The sequence below is a fragment of the Pristis pectinata genome, chromosome 3, assembly GCF_009764475.1.
Source record: "Pristis pectinata isolate sPriPec2 chromosome 3, sPriPec2.1.pri, whole genome shotgun sequence".
Taxonomy (NCBI): domain Eukaryota; kingdom Metazoa; phylum Chordata; class Chondrichthyes; order Rhinopristiformes; family Pristidae; genus Pristis; species Pristis pectinata.
This window is the reverse complement of record NC_067407.1, coordinates 100,346,858-100,359,267: the sequence shown is the minus strand read 5'-3', so window position 1 is coordinate 100,359,267 and position 12,410 is coordinate 100,346,858. Positions and strand designations below refer to the sequence as shown.

General features: G+C 37.5%; 1 long non-coding RNA gene across 1 annotated transcript in view; it reads left to right on the top strand.

Annotated features, from left to right (window-relative positions):
- LOC127568656 (uncharacterized) overlaps nt 1-10,587 on the top strand; it is a 52,404-nt gene extending 41,817 nt beyond the window's left edge. Inside the window, exon 3 of the long non-coding RNA XR_007956048.1 lies at nt 10,547-10,587. This is a non-coding gene — a long non-coding RNA (uncharacterized LOC127568656). The remainder of the gene's footprint in view (nt 1-10,546) is intronic.
- Nucleotides 10,588-12,410: the final 1,823 nt, after the last annotated feature.

Below are 12,410 nucleotides of genomic sequence, written 5' to 3'. Positions count from 1 at the left end.
GCCATCTCAATGATACTCATTGAATTCAGCCAGACTGAAATGATTTTCAATATTCCTAAGTTCTCTTGTAGGTAGATATGTTTGACTTTTTTGGTGACTTTCACCAAAATGTGATGGACTGGAAATTCATTAGTGTCCTCATATTTATAAACCCCAGAGGATGCAAGCCTAGCCTGTCCAATCTTCTGTCATGAGACAACCCCCCCATTCCAATTTCAATCTGGTGCATCTCCTCTGAACGGCACTTACATCCTTCCTTAAATAAGGAGACTAATACTGTACACAATATTCCAGATGTGGTTTTATCAATGTTCTATATAACTGAAGCATTGCTTCCTACTTTTGTATTGGACCCTCCTAGCAATAGTAACATTCTGTTAGTTCTCCTAATTACTTGCTGTACCTGGATATTAGTCTTTTTCAAATTATGCACTAGGGCACGTAGATCTCTGCATCGCAGAGCTTTGCAATCTCACTATTTAAACAATATAACTCTTTATTTTTCCTACCAAACCAGATAATTTTACATTCCCCCATGATTTGTCATTTGGCAGATCTTTGCCCAATCGCTTAATCTGTCTTTATCCCTTTGTATCCTAATAATGTACTCTTCAAAACTTAGTTTCTTACCTCTTTTTGTGACATCAGCAAATTTAGCAACAATATCTTTGGTATCTCAATGCAAATTAGTTACATCAATTGTTAAAAAGTTGAGGCCATGGCACTGATCCCTGTGGCACATTACTCATTATATCTTGCTAACCAGAAAAAGACCCATTTATGCCTGCTCTCCGTTTCCTGATAGCCAGCCAGACTTCTGTTGTCAGTTGTATGTTGTCTCATATAGCAGGAGCTTTCATATTTTGCGATCACCTTTGATACAACACATTATGAAATGTCTTCTGGACATCTTACTACATTCTTCAGTTCCCTTTTACCACAGCATATGAAAGAATGCCAATAAATAGGTGACAAAACCATGTTGAATTTTCCTAAGCGACTGGCTATAATGTTTTTTAATAATAGCTCCTATGATTTTCCCTATGGCAGACGTTAGTCAAACTGATCTGTATTTTCTTGCTTTCTGTCTCCCTCCCTTTGTGAATAAAGGAGTAAAGTTTGCTATTTTCTAATCTAATGGAATCTTTGCCAAATCTAGGAAATTTTGGAAAATTAGAACCACAGTATCAACTGTCTCATTTCTTTTAAGACCCGAAGATGAAGTCCATCAAGACCCAAAGATCTGTCAGCCTGCAGCTCCACTAATTTTCTCAATATCTCTGACTTGGTGATCGTAATTTTCCAAAGTTTCTCCCACCCTTCAGCTTTTCAATTTACTACTATTTCTGGAATAGTTCCTCTGTAGTGAAGACTGATGCAAAATACCTGTTTAATTCACCTGTTTTCTTCTTGATTTCCATTATTAATTCCCCACACCTCTTTTGGTCCAACATACACTTTTCATTAAATATCTGCAAACACTTGCCACCTGTTTTTATATTTCTAGCTAGCTTTATCTCATACAGGCAGCTGATGGTTCTTTTGAGTAGTGCAGGTGAGGGCTTGTCCTTCCTGCTCAGACCTACTTTCTTATGTGCCATCAATATGGTTTCTTTGATGTTTATCCATGAATCAGATTCACAGGAGAGCCACCACTTGGGAAATGCATGTACATGACATAACAGACAAATCACTCTTTAAGAGATGTAGGCTGGTCTTATTGTATGATGGCAAACTTGAAGAGCCAGCCACTCGAAAAATCAGCTTCCTGCTGATATGAGAAAAATAGTCAACAGAGAGGCCCACATTGATTTAGCTGACAAAGTCATTGTCATGAGCTGGCAGCACAAATTTGGGTGCACTTTCTGCAACAGGCTGAAAGGATGCAAGTGAACTGCTCGTTGCAATCCCCCACTTGTTTCTGGGCACTATCTGTTTTAAACTCCATTATATTTTCACACCAAGTTTGCAGCTGCTCAGTTATCCAATACATTTATCAGATGTGAACTACTTGTAAGTCCAGGCTGAGTTCTTCTTACCAGCCCATTTTTCTCTTGGTATAATCACAATCCTTCAGGGTGCTTTTTCACAGTTTACCCAGGATTGTCTGGAAGACGTGCAATGTGTCGAAGTTTTGTGGCCACTTTGTCCTTCATTGCCACTGTGCAAAGGTTATGTTTGGAGCTGCAGCTGAAGCACGTGATGTCTTGTGCATTGTTCCTCACTGAGCTTCAGGTAAGAGAAGTCCTCCTTGAAGACCCTTGGTAGCATGCAACTACTTCTGAGAGCCCTTCTCTTATTCTTCCAAACATGTTGTCCTGCTTGGTATGTTCTTTGTTCACTCTCCCTGTCATTATTGCCTTTCTTCAGCTACAGCTACTGAAGCAGAATACAACAGAAGCCTTGAAGTCAGGACAATCTTGGTCAACTCCTGGCTTACCATTCTATCCAGACCTGGCAACATTAAAGAAGTCTAGAAGCACTGGTCATTAATGGTATAAAAACAACGATCAGTGGAAATCAGTCAGTAGCTAATCTGTAAATGTTTGATGATCCCTTAGTGAGGCTGCTTCCTGGTGTTAAGCTCAATTTCACCTGATTGAAAATAATGCATCATGGTAACTGTATATTGAGCTCCAATCTGGCAGCCCCAACGTCAAAGTAGTATTGCAGATTGTGATCCCTCTACTCTGTACATTTCCTGGAAAAATTTGCATCAGCATGGGAATGTATTTCTAAAATGGCAGAAAGGATAATTTATCTCAAAAAATTGTCCTCTTGTATCAGTGCCATAATGGAAATAAATTGGAATGTGGACAGCAAAGAAGTAGCACTGCCAGAGCAGTTTTGCAGTTACAACATGTAAATCCTAATAACTTTTTTACTGTCTTCTGTAAGAAAGTGTTTTAAGTTAAGAGAATGTTATTGCTCAGATTGATTTGGAAGTGGGAATACTAAAAAAAACTCTCTATATTTTAACATATGGCAAGTAATGGGACAGGAGGATGGAATGCAGCAGGATCTGATCGGGGTGTGCAGGGTTGGGCTGATAAGTAGCATATCTCATTTAAGGCGGACAAATGAAATAATGCAGTGAGAAGCAAAAAGGAAATAGTATGGGCCAAAAGGGATTTTGGTGGGTGAAGGAGTGAGAGGTCCAAAGGATGGTGGTGGTGGGTTGTTGGGTGTGGGGCCATCATTTAGAGGGGTGGGAGTAAGGTTCAGCTGTCAGAGAATGTTACAGTGGTGATGTTGTTGTTTGGGGGTAGGAGTAGGCAGTTTGGGTGGAGGCGGTCACAATGTTCTATTCTGTTATCATCAGATAGCTCTGGCAATTGCTTTTTGTGAATAGGGATTTGCTTTCCTCTTCTTCCACTAGGCAATGCTACTAACATCCTCCCATGAATGGTATTTTGAGCATTGCCCTTCCCTTTTTTTTCTTGACTTTACCAACCTCTTCATTTTATCTTGCTCTTTTTTCCATTTCTTTCCCCTTTTGATCTCTCTCGCTCTCTCTCTCGCGCTCTCTCTCATGCTCTCTCTCAAATATTTCTCCACCGCTTTGACTTCTTTGTTGAGTCATTATTTTCCTTCCTCTTACCTTTCTCCATTTGAATACTACATCTTAACTAGATTGGTGCTTCTGTCCAACACAATAGGAGATTTACTGGAATGATACTGGGTATGCTGTAATGGAAGACTAAAAGGTATTTGCAGTACCTGTTGTTCCTGTAGGTCATAAAGCTTTTTGATATTAAAGGTGTTACCTTGCTGTGACAATAATAGTGTTCTGTACAACAACTTGAAGCAAATCAATCAAAATGCATTTTGATTTTTTATTGGAAATAAGATTACCAATAACTCAACAAAATAGAATTCCTAAAACCCAAAATGAAGTTTCAAACAAAATTAATGAAAAATTGCACAATTCAAAATTTCATTAGAAGAAAAAACTGATGGGTTGTACAACAGGCAGTAAACTGCTCAATCAGGTTACTACCTATATAGTAGAGACAAAAATATTTCCCAGCAAATGAACGCTCAAGGTATTACCTGGAGGCTAGCAATGACATCCTTGTCCTTAGTTCACCAGTATTTCAGGCATCCCAGGATGCCATTGACTTCACCATATGGCAATGAAAGCTCTACCTTTGAAAGCTGAGAAGTTCTGCAACTACAAGGGTTTTCCTCCCTTAATGCTCAGCTGACCTCGGACCATACCCAGTGCATCATAACCCCTGCCCAGTATCAGTTGGCAATCACAAGGCTTTTATCTTGTGGCAGTACCCTGCCTTGTATCTTTAAGGCAGATGCAAGGAAGCTACAGATACCGTTTGGTATTGGTATTGGTTTATTATTGTCACTTGTACCGAGGTACAGTGAAAAGCTTGTCTTACAAACTGATCGTACAGGTCAATGGATGATGCTTCACCAAGGCAGTGTGAGGTAAAGACATAAGGAGGGGAGGCTGGTTTCCGTGACACGCTGGGCTGTGAATTCCTAATGAAGTAGAGCTGCGGGTGTATCTACTTCATGACTGCATCTACGTGTGGGGCCCAGGATAGATCTCCTGAGATGTTGACACTTGAAGCTGCTTATCCTTTCCACCACTGACCCTTCAATGAGGACTAATGTGTGTTCTCTGGACTTTCCCTTCCTGTAGTCCCCAATCAATTCCTTAGTCTTGCTAATGTTGAGTGCGAGGTTGTCGTTGCGACACCACTCAACCAGCTCCTGGTGTCATTGGCAAATTTATAGATGGCATTTGAGCTGTGCCTAGCCACACATTCATGAGTGTAGAGAAAGTAGAGCAGTGGGCTAAGCACGCATCCTTGAGTTGCGCCTGTGTTCATTGTTAGCAAGGAGATGTTATTACTGATCCACACTGACTGGTCTCCCAATAAGGAAGTCGAGTATCCAGTTGCAGAGGGAGGTGCAGAGGCCCAGGTTTTGAAGTTAATTGATTAATACTGAGGAGATGATGGTGTTGAATGCTGAGCTGTAATTGATAATCAGCAGCCTGATGTACGTTTTGCTGTTTAGGTGCTCCAAAGCAGAGTGGAGAGCCAGTGAGATTGTGTCTGCTGTAGACCTGTTGTGGCGGGAGGCAAATTGCAATGGCCCCAGGTCCTTGCTCAGGCAGGAGTTAATTCTAGCCATGGCCAACCTCTCAAAGCACTTCATCACAGTAGATGTGAGTGCTACTGGGCGATAGTCATTGAGGCAGCTCAACCTGCTGTTTGTGGGCACCGTTATGATTGCTGCCCTTTTGAAGCAGGTGCAAGCCTCAGACTGCAGCAGTGAGAGGTTGAAGATGTCCTTGAACACTCCAGCCAGTTGGTCGGCACAGGTTTTCAGTACCTGGCCAGGTACACCATTGGGGCCTGATGCCTTGCAAAGGTTCACCCTCTTGAAGGATGTTCTGACATTGGCCTCCAAGATGGAGATCACAGGGTTGCCGGATACTGTGGGGATTCGCACAGGTGTAGTGTTATTCTCTCTTTCAAAGTGTGCATAGAAAGCTTTGAGCTCATCGATGAGTGAAGCATCACTGCCATTTATGCTGTTAGGTTTCGCCTTATAGTAAGTACTGGCATGCAAACCCTGCTACAGCTGTTGTGCATCCAATTGTGTCTCAAACTTTACACGGAATTGCCTTTTCACTCTCATGATGGCCTTCTGTAGGTCGTACCTGGACTTCCTGTAGGATTCTGGATCACTGGTCTTGAACATCACAGACTTAGCCCTCAGTTCATCCAGGGCTTTTGGTTTGGGAGAACTCAGTGTGTTATTGGAGGCACACACTTGTCCACACAGGTCTTGATGAAGTCGGTGATGGCTGTGGCATACTTATTCAGATCCGAAGATGAATCCCTGAATATGGTCCAGTCCACCGATTCAAAGCAGTCCTGTAAACACTCCTCCACCTCTCTTGACCATACCTTTGCTGTCCTCGCCACTGGTGCTGTGCTCCTTAGTCTCTGCCTATACGCCGAGAGTAGAAGTACAGCCAGGTGATCGGATTTGCCAAAGTGGGGGCGCGGGATGGAGCTTCACTGAACAATGGCGAGGCCGGTGCTGCAGTTGGTGGGAATTCGGATTTGATGATATGTTCTCTGACACTAAACATGCATTTGAAATCATTGATCCTTTTGCTGCACTGCATCTGGTCTAAGAACTTGAATCCACACATTGCCCTCAATAGCTGCCTCTTCTAATTGCAATCCCAGCACGTGTTTTCCAGCTATTTGACTTAGCCCCTCTAATTTTTTTTAATATATATTGGCAAATTCTCATGCTGCTGGACCTCATCCAATGAACCATTTGTGCATAAAAACTAACAAGGACCATTAGCCTCAACATTATTTTGACAGAAGAATCTGGCCCAATACCTAATATTTGATCATATTAAATTATAGGCTCATCCCCAAGTCCTTGATATATAAAAGCAACATAAATGTAACATAAAGTTAAGATCCAAAAGATTTTTGAATTCAGTTCAGTAGTACTAACTCCCACATTTTTCTTTCAGGAACTAAATTTAGCTTTATTTCAAATAGATCCTTAAATAGATTTATGTATATAAACACAACATACCCTGCAATAAATTCCATTGATAGCTCCCATCCTTATTCCTGTCACTAGTTCTGAACTGAGGAATACTAAATTTGAGGCCTAATTCTTATTGTGCCCTGTTTAATGGAATGCAGATACTTATGACTGAATAAGGATTATAGGCACATTCTAGTTACCGGTAGACTCACTGTTTGGCTTTCAGGTTTATTATTTAGAATGTCAAATTAATTTTCTTTAAATTGAAATCCCAGGGGAATTCATCCTTTTTATATTGATTGCATGGAAAGAATTTTGCTGATTTTTTTTTACTTCCTGCTACATCTACCAAGCTCTTGTACAGGTTTTCTCCAGAATTTCTTCCTCAAGGGCATTGTGATAAATTCGGCAGATAAATTTGAGGAGATTAGCAACTTTTAGAACAGTATTGTGGTACATTCTAGTGCTGTCAGGCAGTGGTATCTAGTAAATTAGAATATATTTTTTCTATAGCTCTGGTAATGAATAATTCATTACTGCCCAACCTTATTTTTAAAAATTTGCTAATCTTTGGCAACCTCTTCTTTGTATCAATATGTAAAAACATTAACTGAAATAACATCAGTGTAAAATTCTAAATACTAAATTGTCCAGTTTTGTTTGGTTGTAATAAATGCTTTGTACCTCAAACAGTAAGTATAAGTGATCAATTAATTACTGAGAGGAGTTTGAACCCTGAAATAAAATAATTGTAAATATGATAATACACTTTTAATGAAAAGATGTAAATGTTCCACAATAGTAGTTGCATTGTTCATAATACATTGCAGGCAAATGTGCTGATAAATTAAAAGTGGTATTGAAGTATTCACTGTTCAACTCTACAGATGATTAATACCTTTGAAGTAATTAAATTCCATTAGACTGGGTTCAGATGCCCAAGGAATTGATGCCAGGCTTTAGCAGTTCTCTAGCGAGGACAAAAGACTAATGCCTTCTAAAGCCGTGTTTCACAATTAAAATCCCAGGGAAATCTGCCTTAACTTAGGACATCTGCTTGTTGTGATTGTTTGAGCTATTGATGCATTGGATCATTAGCAGGGCAGCATGAACTAGTGTTTTCCTGTTGACAAGGATCTCTCACTAGGAGCTAGAGCTTTTGCAGGAAAAGAAGCAAAGCAGAGCAGCCAAGTTGTATCTTGCACACTCACTTTAACTCACAGAATCGTTGCTAACTACACTCTATAATGGTAGGAAGCAGCATTTTGCCTCCAGCCATTTTCACCAAGTTCGGAGCCAGGGTACCTCTGGCTCCTGCTGCTTTTTAGCTGCAGAATCTTTAAGACTGGCACTTGTGTAGTCAATGAACAGTTTGCCCCTTCAGATGGCCACAATAATGACCCACATGGGAGTCGACAGTAGAGCTGCACTATCAATGTGACCAGGTGCTGCAACATAAGCATTTCATTAAATATTGAAGGATTGGTTTCCAGTTACAGTGGCAAAAGGAAATTTGGCTACCATCCAAAAGCAACTAAAAATATGTGTCTGTTTTTTTTTCCTTGGCTTCTTCTAATCACATTCTGGTTTGGTGTGACCTTTTTTGCTGCTAATTAGCTGCCTTCTAGAAGAGCATCATGGGTAATACATCCTAGGTATTACACGCTGCCACTGCATGTGCTGTTAATCATTCATAATGTATTAATGATTTATTTGTAGTTTTTAAATGCCATAAAATGAAATTTCCTGTTTTGATTTGATGACAATTGCTTCATATAGACACACAGCCATAATTTAAAAAAAGAATTGCATTTTCTAAATATAGCTCTATCTGATATGTACATGTAATACAACAAGTCGCTTTGGATTTGTCCTATTTTAACATGCACTGTATTTCTGATCTGAAATAACTCTTTCTAAGGTTTGCAGGATGTTTCTTCCATAGGATTTAAAAGGATCAGCCAATGTATAATGATTTCAAGCACTTTGTAGAATCTACAGCTTATCTTTAACTTTCTTGTAGTGTGTAACGTTGAGAAGTAAACTTAAAAGAGAAAGGTATCGTGTATAAAATATAAAAGAAGAAAAAAATTACTGAAAAGCATTGCAATGCAACTGATTGATTATAGTTCTGCAAAATTGTCCTTGACATTAAGAGACCTGGACTTGGATCTAGCCCAGTGAGAGAAGTTTAAGTTTCCCTCTCATTGGTGTCTATTAAGGAGCCCAATAAATTATTTTAAATAGATATAAATGGTTACTATTCTGTTGGGAAATTAATAAGCAACTGAGTCCAAAGGACAGTAATGAGTAGAAGGATTGTGTTTGATCAAAGTGAATGCCATAGGCATGATGCTGATGTAACAGTTTATCTGTATGTCCCATCTGTCTCTTCTATAATTATCATTTGGATGGAAAAAATAGTCAATGTATTGTTATTATCTATCAATATTTTACTAATCTAACAAAATGTCTGTTACTGTTATTCAATAGACAATTCAGGTCACTTTCCTACATTTCTTCATGGCCAATATTAAAATGGCAGCAGAATATTTTTTACTGAAAAGACATACTATATCCCTTTGGGTTTTAGAATGTATCTGAAACTAATGGATGAGAGGTTATTATTAGAGTGCCGGAGACAATCAGTGTGAGTATTTATCTCATATGTAACAAAAGTGGCAACAATTCAATATACGGGAATACTTTATATGGATTACTCTTGCACAATAAAGTGTAAAAAGATGTTTTTCTAAGTACTGTAAGAGTATCAAAAACATTGTATTAGAAGAGTTTTTTTCTAATTCACGACATTCAAGCCACATGATAAGGAGAACCCAATTATCACAGGTTTTGTGCATGAAAGTCATGGTACTGACCTCAAATCATAACATCTTAAGAAGCAGTTTAAAGTCCAGTTGTATGGAACTAGTGCATGTAGATAAGCAGTGGTCACATTCTGAGCTAAAGTACTATCTGAAAGAAAAATGTTAAGGTACTTAACAAGGCAGGTCTTTATTTGCATGGGAAGCTGATTCTCAATTAAATATTGTCCAGCTGCATATAATCATAAAGTAGTAAATTGCAGCAATAATTTCTGTCATCAAGATCACAAAGTTATGCTTTGGCCTGTTGACCTTTTGGGGAGGAATTATTAATTCAATGTGAAGAAGATAAAAATGAATGAATTATTGCTAATGCCGTCATTTAGGCCTGGTGATATTTGCTTACATTTTCCCAGTTAATATCTCCTATCTAGTTAACAATATAATAGTAATAATAATGAGAATTATGGTTGGACATCGAGTCATGTTTAATTCCAATAATGGAATATTAGGAAAATATACTGAAGTGTGAGATTTTATCTGATTTAAGCTTATAAGATCAAAATTCAGGGTGAGTTAATTAAAACATATTTTCTTTTTAAATTACGAAGCTAGTACAGAGGAAGTTTGCAATATTTGTCCTTAGATCGGAAAGGTAAATATTTTTCAAATGTACAGTCACTATTGCTAGACATATCTGAATAATATTTTCATAGTGGCACTGTCAACTTTGCAATGATGATGAAATGCTACTAAGTCAGAGGTAGATGGCACTGTAGTTAAACAACATTTTGACCTTTTCATTATACTGTACTCTCATTGTGATTTCAACAAAAGAATTGAAATTGACATCATTACACCCTCGAAGAAAAATACCTTGTAACCTATCTGGAGTTTGGTCTGATTAGTGAATGGACAGTATAATTTGTGTAACAGTGTATTTATGCTGTAATAAAACTTTTAAAACAAAGTAATGCCAAAAATTAGTTCATCTTTCTTAAAGTAATTTCTTGGAAAACACATCCTCTTTACAGGCAATTAATAATGTAATTCCCTTGATCTGTTAGCATATTTTGCACCCGAATTTTCAGATTGACTATTATTATGATTAGTTTCTACTGAAGAACAGGATTAATGATTGCGTTTGTGGCTAATTATTATGTTCACAGAATTAAAGCTATTTGGGACAAACATTGAAGATCATTATGACACAAACTTTGGATTCGTCACTGTCCGTCTTGCTTCGGTCTGTTAAAAAACTGGAAATCTTTAATGTGTTGAATACTAAAATATATACACAATTCTATCTAGAGTATATTTGTATATTTTGTTCCCCAAATACCTAAGCAAGTTTGAAATGTTATATACTGAATCAAAAAATTCTCAGTGAGCCAAAAGCTATGTTAATGTCATTTACGCATGATGCTAGTTAACTGGAAATAGGTGTCTGTCAAAAATGTGTTTGTCTTCAGAGTCTTAAATTTTGTATAAATATGAATGGTAACAAACGTGTCATTACTGTATTTAACAAATTTCACAGATCTCTGTATCAATATTACACTGTTAATTAGTTAGAAGATTTCAGCTGGTGAAATATTAGAAGGTATCAGCAAACCTAAGTGATTACATAAGTGAGAATTCATTTATTTATCTCTTTCACAAATAATTCCTCACTAAAGAATTTTGATAGCTTTGAAGTAAATGGATATTATACAAGTTATTTGAAAAAGTTGCTTCCATTCAAAAACTTGCATTCAAAAACATTCAACCAATTCTCAATGTATTGACAAGGGTTGAATAAAAATTTTAATTGGAAATGTATGTGGAAATATTACTTGGCAAAGAAAAAAGGTTTAGGTTAAAATTTACTCAAATGATGTGATAAACGGAACTTAATGTATCAGCTAATTCTGAAAATAACGTTTCTAACTTTTAAGAACAGGTATGTCAATAATATTTTTAAACTAAGTTAAAATTAAATACATTTTTGTCAAATAATTTAATGTAAAGGAGTAATGACATCGTATGGCAGCAAATATTGCACACATTTCTACAAACAATGAGTAAAACATTTAATTTTTTGAATTGATTTGCAACATATATACCTGTGATACAATTTTAATGTGTATTTAGATGTGTTTGTTTACAGCTGCAGCAAAAATCTGGGATTATTGTAACACTCTGTAGGGCTTCTTTTGTGCTGATGTAACTGTACATTGTGAAAAATAAATTAAACAATATGAAGTCGGTAAAACATGTCCACTTTCTTTCCAGTATCAGGAATTATTAGCAGCCCATGATGCATACTAATCTTTAAGTTGGCAGAAGCATGCTTTCACAATCATGCATTCATTTAAAGAACTCTTTGTTTACTATCTCTTTCTGTAACTATAAAATTTTAATTATGCCAGTGACAGGAACTGTGCGTGATACAGTGCTCTACATTTATCACTGGGAGAGGGCCAGTTGCATATCTGTTTGACTTTGGAGAAATCCTGATGTGTCTGCAATGTTGAGCAGCAGGTGCCACATTATTATGTACAGAAAAGCAATTAGGAAGCATATTGGATGAGTGGGGAGTGCATTAATATTAGCAAGTACATTTGTCAGTGGTTTCGATGCAAGCCTTTTCTTTTCTTTATGCAACATTAAGATTGCGGCTATCATAAATTCTGTCCTTAAATTGCCATCTGTTCACTTGTCATGTAGCAGTGAGATGGAGAAAAGTTTTGTTGACAAAAAATGTATTTAATTAGTTTTATTTGAAGTACATGCAAGCAAGCATGTAAGTAATGCAGAAGCCGAGTCATGATGAGGGAATTGGTGGATATAAAGAGATCAGCATGATGCACATGATTTTAGTTTCTTTTCACATATCAGCAGCAATGTATGTAGGCAGGGATAATTTATTCATGCTGTACAATGTTTAAACTTCTACTTTATTTTATCATGAGGAGACTAGAGAGGCGCAATTATTAGAGACAAAAAATACAACAAAGAAATACAATATCACATTGGTGCTTGAACTTTCTC